This window comes from Castanea sativa, chromosome 11 (genome assembly GCF_040712315.1).
Source record: "Castanea sativa cultivar Marrone di Chiusa Pesio chromosome 11, ASM4071231v1".
NCBI lineage: Eukaryota > Viridiplantae > Streptophyta > Magnoliopsida > Fagales > Fagaceae > Castanea > Castanea sativa.
The window spans coordinates 38014637-38022896 of NC_134023.1; positions in this window are offsets into that span (position 1 = coordinate 38014637).

Here is an 8260-nt window from a genome sequence, read left to right on the forward strand (position 1 = left end):
TAAAAATAAATTTTAAATCTAATAAAATAAAAATATTTGTTTTTGCTGAATAAATAAAATAATTTATTTATTTGTCATTTCAGTTCTTTTAAATTTTAAATTTTGTCAATTCAATACTTCATTACCCTTTTGTTAAGTGTTGCCATTTACTAAATCAAAACAACACCGTTTTTTGGATGATTTTATTTTTAATTTCTTAATTTAATTTTCCTGAAAAACATCAATTACCAAAAAAAAAAAAAGAATCAAGGGGAACGAGATCGACGTACAACAACAACGCTATCTAGCTTCTCTGTCTCTGAGACAATCAAATCATCCTAATGGGCCAAGGAACTTCGGGCGGGCTTAACTGGCAAGGCTTACCGGGTGATCGAAAATCTGATGGATCCAACAAGAAGGAGAAGAAATTCGAGCCGGCGGCACCACCAGCTCGAGTGGGTCGCAAACATCGCAAATAGAAAAGGCCCAGATGCCGCTTCTCGACATTAAGCCAAAAAAAAAAAAAAAAAAAGATGCCGCTTCTCGACTCCCAAGCGTTACTCCACACACAAAGTGCCGTCTTTGACTCCTAAGGCTCGTGCGTGTCAAAGACTATCTGTTAATGGAGGAAGAGTTTGTGAGCAACCAAGAAAGACTCAAACCCGAAGAGGAAAAAGCTGAGGAAGACAAATCTAAAATTGATGATCTTAGAGGCTCACCCATGAGTGTTGGAAATCTGGACGAACTCATAGATGAGAATCACGTGATTGTTTCATCGTCAGTGGGACTGGAATACTATGTGGGGATTTTGTCTTTTGTGGATAAGGATCAGCTGGAGCTTGGCTGTGCGATATTAATGCATAACAAGGTGCTTTCTGCTGTGGGGTTGTTGCAAGATGAGGTTGATCCTATGATGTACGTGATGAAAGTTGAGAAAGCTCCCTTGGAATCGTATGCTTGAGAAAGCTCCATTAACACATCCACGTTACTGTGATGACATTTTATTTTATTGTATTATTTATATTATTTTAATGTATTATTACTAAAATAAAGTAATTGAAGTTGAGTATTTTAAAAGTATATTTTGAAAGGTTAAAAGTTAAAATTTTTAGTTCTTTTGATATGAATGCTCTGTGTGGAAAAGTTCAGAACATCTCTCAAATGGGTATGATGGTATTTTCATTGTTGCTAGATTGTTAACTGTGTGGAAAAGTTTAGAACATCTCTCAAATGGGTATGATGGTATTTTCTTTGTTGCTAGATTGTTAACTTTAACTGAGTATGGAGAAAAGAATTGAAAGGGTACATCTAATAGTTCTTCAGTCATTAAATTTTAGAAAAATTCAAAACTATTTCAATTACTTCATTGTCGGTGGGTAACATATATAAGGAAGCCCATCAAGGAATTCGTAGCATATATGATATAACCAAATCTTCATTTTTTATTTTCTTTCTGACGCAATTTGGTTATAGTGACAGATTAAACATGGAAACAAGACCTGCCTTGAGTGCAACTGTTCTTAATTAACCAAGTCATATTCTGATTGGAGTGTTTCTTTCATTGATATTATGAAAAATTGCAAATCAAACTACAGTAGTGGTGTCATGCCCCGAATCCAACTATAAAGATAGCCAAGTGATAATAACCGCACAACGTAATCACTCTACAAGTGTGCAAGGCCTTCTTAGCAACTAAAATTTATCCTCAAAATTACATCAAATAAATCCAAAATACCTCAACAATTTCTTTATAAATAAATCTCTAATAATTGTAAGGGACAAAATCCAAACCTCATGTACATAATGCCAATTGGCCAATAAATATAAGACTATTACAAAACCATCTAACCCCAAAATCACTAAGCTTCTATTATGCTCACAACATAACAGCAAATCTCCCAAAACTTGCTATTCTTCACAATCTGAAACTAGAGGGGAAAAAGGGAGGTGAGTTGACAACTCAATAAGTAATCAAAATCCTAATAAGTTCTATCAAGCAAAAGATTTGTAAAATAATAAGTTGTACATAGATTGAATATTTTAATCTTACAAATATATCATAGATGGATTAGAAAATAATTAGTTTTCCATATATCAAAAGCTGTAATTTACAATATGTTCCAAAAACACATAAGCAATTTCAAGGACTCAAAACAATTCAAATACTCAAACATAATTCATATTCTTAACAATCTTTATGACTATAGTTACGCTATATACCCGTGACTGGGCATAAGATTTAGATGAAATTAGTTCCGTGCTAATATATATCCCCCATTAGCTGGGTCTAGAAACACGATAGGCTTGTGATGCCCTAGATAGAACTAGTTTCAATACCTATGAATAACCCCCATTGGCTGGGTATTAGAGTACCAATGAATTACCCCTATTGGCTGGGTATCAAAGTCAAAACATAGTCAGATTGTTCAAAATCATATATATCAAATCATAGTTCAAACAAGAATATATCTCATTCAAATACATACATACATATATATATATATATATATATATAACAATATATATTCAGTAATCAAATATATTTATGAAAATTCTTTATTCTTTACTTTAATCAATCAAAATAAAATTGTAAGACAATAATTAGTAGCTAAAATAAAGTAGTATAAGCAAAATCAAACCAATTAGGAGAAAGCTTACTTACACTACAACAAAATGTATTTTTAGTGAGGAAAAAATTCGTCACTAAAAATCCAGTTTTTCGTCACTAAGAACCTTTAGCGACGAAATCGGACTTTTAGTGACGAAACTCATTTCGTCGCTGAAACCCCGTCGCTGAAAGTCCTAGCGACGAAAATTTTCGTCACTAAAAGTCTGATTTGTTTTAAAAAGAAAAAACTTTTAGCGACGAAAATATTTCGTCGCTAAATGTTTTCCTCGCTAAAAACACTATTTAGTGACGAAAAGATTTCGTCACTAAAAACACTTCAGTTTATTAAATCATATTTAGTGACGAATAATTTCGTCACTAAAACTATTTTCGGGTACATATAGCGACGAAAAAATTCGTCACTAAAACTATTTTTAAGAAAATTCAAGGACATATAGTGACGAAAATTTTCGTCACTAAAACCATTTCTTACAAAATTTTGCTACAATTAGCGACGAAATATTTCGTCACTAAAACAATTTTTTGTTGCAATAATTGTGACGAAAAATTCGTCGCTAAAACTTATTTTCTGTTTTTATTTTTTTCCTAGCTTTGATATTAACTCGTAACCCGTCATTACATTATTAAAACCTCAAATTTAAAAAACACATTTATAAAAAAAGATCTATACATTCCACAAGTAAAAAATAAAAGAAGCATCCAATTCAAACAACTTCCATACAATAAAAGTTTGCAATCCATACAATAACTCAAGATGTTTTATAATAATACAAAAAGTGTAGCATAATATAATTAGAACTAATGAAAGATGTCCTCATATGTCTTCAAGTAATGCCAAAAGTAAATCTTCTAAAAGCCACCAATAAGAAATCTGCACAAATATAAAAACAATACTACATTAAAATCATAAAGTAAAAACATAAACTATGTTATAAGAAACATTTCTAACAATGCATTAAGAGTAGCCACACTAATGAATTAAAATCATAACTCCTAATTTATAAGTTGTAGAAAGCAAATATAGATTTTCAAATGTAATATAAAGTATTAACCAATAAGTGTTTTAACTTGAAGATGAACCACCCCCATAGGTAAGAGCATCATCATAACCCTTACTCCTCAAAAAGTTAAGAAGTATTGAAATCTAATAAAGTATTGAAATCTAATAAAGTAATATTCATCACATCTAATTAACAATACTCATTTTCATTTGCAAAAATTGAAAAAACACTCCCAATATTAGTTCAAACCACCTTATAACACCATGCAAGCCACCCGCTTGCTCCAACACAACAACCCACCACAAAACCAATCACAAATATCACAAGTATAGAGTGTTCACAAGTATTGAAATCAATTAAAGTATTATTCATCACATCTAATCAACAAATTCCATTCACATTTGCAAGAATTGAAAAAACACTCCCAATATGTATTTAAACTACCTTATCACACCATGCAAGCCACCCGCTTGCTCCAACACAACAACCCACCACAAATCCAATTTTCAACATCACAAGGATAGAGTTTACAAGTATGGAAATCTAATAAAGTAATATTCATCACATCTAATTAACAATACTCATTTTCATTTGCAAAAATTGAAAAAACACTCCCAATATTAGTTCAAACCACCTTATAACACCATGCAAGCCACCGCTTGCTCCAACACAACAACCCACCACAAAACCAATCACAAATATCACAAGTATAGAGTGTTCACAAGTATTGAAATCAATTAAAGTATTATTCATCACATCTAATCAACAAATTCCATTCACATTTGCAAGAATTGAAAAAACACTCCCAATATGTATTTAAACTACCTTATCACACCATGCAAGCCACCCGCTTGCTCCAACACAACAACCCACCACAAATCCAATTTCCAACATCACAATTATAGAGTTTACAAGTATTGAAATCTAATAGATTTCTCTTTCATCACATCTAATTAACAATGCTCATTCACATTTGCAAGAATTGAAAAAACACTCCCAATATGTATTTAAACTACCTTATAACACCATGCAAGCCACCCGCTTGCTCCAACACAACAACCCACCACAAATTCAATTTCCAACATCATAAGTATAGAGTTTTATAAGTTTTTAACTAAAATTTACTTACTTTGCTCAAGCTAAGCTTACAACTTTTGGAAAAAATCCAAAATTATTGCAAACAATGTATATTTAGCCTGCAAAGGAGAAATAAAATAAATAAATAAATAAATAACGTTATAACTAGAAGACATAACAAAATTGAGTCCCTAATGATAACTTCTCTTTGGTGAAAACAATAAATTGAACTCATGATGCATAGCACGTCTTTTACAATGATTAGAACCCAAACTTAACAAATCTCTTCGCATTTATGCAAAATCTTCATGGTACCATGAAAGGTCAAAATAAAACATATTTCCACCAAAGTTTGAACAAAATTGTCATCCAACTTTTATCCAACTTTTAGAGTTAAATAGTAAGATTGAAGGAAAAGAATGAGAAGTAGCTCAGTTGATTGAAACCATAGGTGCAAAAAGTAATTAAATAAGCTAAACTACTTAAAACTAAGTTACAAATTTCAACAAGTCATGAAAAATATTCTCATTTCAACAATGGTGTCACACTACATTTTCTCTTCTAAACCAAACAAAATTTTATCACAATTCTAACACAAGCATAATAGCAAACAATTTTTTTTCTCGAACCCATATAATTTCTCCTCTTATTCACAATGACAACTGCCTATCTATCATTTCTCAATCAAATTTCTCACCTAAACCAAATGAAATTTTCTCAAGACAACTCAAATATTACACCAAAAATAGAAGGAAAAAAAATGCACCGTGAGCCTCGAGAACACGGAGGATCTTGCTTCCAGTTAAAAACCCTTCCGGCAAATTTGTATATGTTCTCCTCTATAGCGAAGAAAAAAGAAGAAATTCTCACTGAAACATAGATCAGTAGACATTAGTTTATTACATGCAGTTGTTGTCAAGTGACCAAAATTACATGAAGTAGGTCAGTACAAAACATAAATATAAGCTCCAAAGATGAATTTAGTTTCCAGCATTACATAGAACCACATATAGAACTATCTTTTAACAATTTTTGGAAAATGTAATGATTTATTAAAACCAAAAGTAATTTTCAATGACACATAGGAGGTTGGTCACTGTTGAGAACAATAATAATTAGCAAGTGCCTTTGTTAAAGTGAAAAGCTAAGTGATAATCATACAAGAGGCACCAAAGCATGCAGACCAAGTAGTAATTTAATACATAAAAGTTTCAAATAACAAGGCTATCTATAAAACTTTAAAGTTTCAATTTTAGCACATGAATAAACGATCAAAGCTGACCCCAAGTTATCTTGAACTAGAGGTGTCAGTTTCTTTGTCCAACCAGTATAAACAACCCTATGTAGAGGTGGTCTTCTTTAAGATTCTAATTATGCTTTGCTTTATATGCAGGATTATTATGAAATTAACCCCAGGCAGCCCCATATACACAATTTAAAACTGTAATAAACAACACAATTTAAAACTGTAATAAACAACACAATTTATTGATTTTCCTGCATAGAATGTAAAGATCTATTAAATTATTTCAAGGTAAGCTCAATCTAAACTTCAAGTAGAATAAAAGGCCAGACTTAACAGTAAGTACCTGCAACTAAAAAAAAAAAAACTAGAAAAGAAAATAAAAAAGAAACCCAGAAAAGAAAAGAAAAAATAAATGACAAAAATCTAAAAAAGAAAAGGATATTACCTATGGAGACGGAAGCCGAAGGATCGCCGGAGCGTCGCCGCTGGGTCGCCGGAGCGTCGCCGAAGAGTTGCGGAGCGTCGCCGATGAGTTGCGGAGCGTCACCGGTGAGACGCTGAAGCGTCGCGGCGCGATGCGAAGTGTCGCGGCTGAAGCGACGCGGCGCGATGCGAAGTGTCGTGGCTGAAGCGTCGCGCCTGAAGCGTCGCGGCGCGATGCGAAGGGTTGCGCCTGAAGCGTCGCGGCGCGATGCGAAGCGTCGCGCCTGAAGCGTCGCGGCGAAGCGTCGCCTGAAGCGTCGCGGCGAAGCGTCGCCTGAAGCGTCGCGGCGCGATGCGAACCGTCACTGAAGGTCACCGGTGCAGGATGCGGTGCAGGAGCGTCGCCGAAGGTCGCCGGTGCCGAAGCGTCGCTGAAGGTCCGATTTGGGTGTGTGAGGGAGTGGGTAATGTGTGAGGGAGTGGGTATCAGTGAAAGGAGTTGCTGAATGAGTGAAGGAGTTGCTGAATGAGTGAGGAAAAAAAAAAGAGTTAAGGAAGTATATATATGATAGCTATAGCGACGAATTCCATTTCGTCACTATATATTAGCTTTAGCGACGATTTTAATTTCCTCGCAGATTTCATCACTAAATCATGTGTTTTTTTTCAGCGACGATCTCTTTTCGTCGCTAATTGTCTCCTTTAGCGACGAAAATGGTTTCGTCACTAAAAGCATGACAGTAGCATCTTTAGCGATGAAAATGGTTTCGTCACTAAAAGCATGACAGTAGCATCTTTAGCGACGAAATGTTTTCGTCGCAAAAACTATAACTTTTAGCGACGAAATATATTCGTTGCTAAAGCTCCATGATTTCGCGCCTGCCCTTTCAATTGGCGCCCCTAATTCAGCAACCTCTATAGCGATGAAATCTATGTTTCGTCGCTATTCATAGCCTTTAGTGACGAATTTTGTTTCGTCGCTAATTGTCACCTTCAGCGACGAAAGATGTTTCGTCACTAAAAGCATAATTTTCAGCACCTTTAGCGACGAAACTGTTTCGTCGCAAAAGACTAGAACTTTTAGCGACGAACGAAGTCGTCGCTGTAGATCCATTTTGGTTTCGCGCCAGCCCACTTGGTCCGCGCCACTAATTCAGCATCCCTATAGCGACGAAATAAATATTTCGTCGCTAAAGGTCACCCATTTTTTTATAAATAGCGACGAAATTTATATTTCGTCGCTATATGGTACTTTTTTGCGACGAAAAAATTTTCCTCACTAAAATTCGTCACTGTAGTTACATTTTGTTGTAGTGTTACTTCAATCCAATGCCAATTCAAAATCCTTGCAGTTTCCCAAGACTAATCCAATGTAAACCCTTTAGCAAACCAAGTAAAGAATTTACTTCAAAGAAGTTTGTTACTTAGATCCTTGGACCTCAAATCTCAATGCCATCCAACACCACGGAACAAAGCAAAGATGCTTTACACGTGAAAAGACTAAATCCTTAGAAATCTTCAAATAATTGGTATTGACTTTATCTTTTATCTATCAATAAGAAACCTTACGTGACAAGTCAGTAATGCTCATAATGGCCAACAAGCATCTAGTTGCGTTGCCTTTAATAAGAATCATGGAATAAAAGTGATGTGCTTTTAGTGGTAAAATTTTGCTTAACTGGACATATACAGGTTGGCTAAGCAAAATCCTTAGGGTGGCTAGGGTTCACATAATGCAACTAGGGTACAAATATTGCTAATTCCAATATCAGAATTACTAAGTTACCCCTAAAAATAAATATCCTTTTTATTTTATTTTATTTTTTTCTGGAACCGGGTATCACAAGTGGTCACGTAGTTTCTTTGTTAGGTTCTTAAATTCTTTAACTGGGGTACAACTAAGCT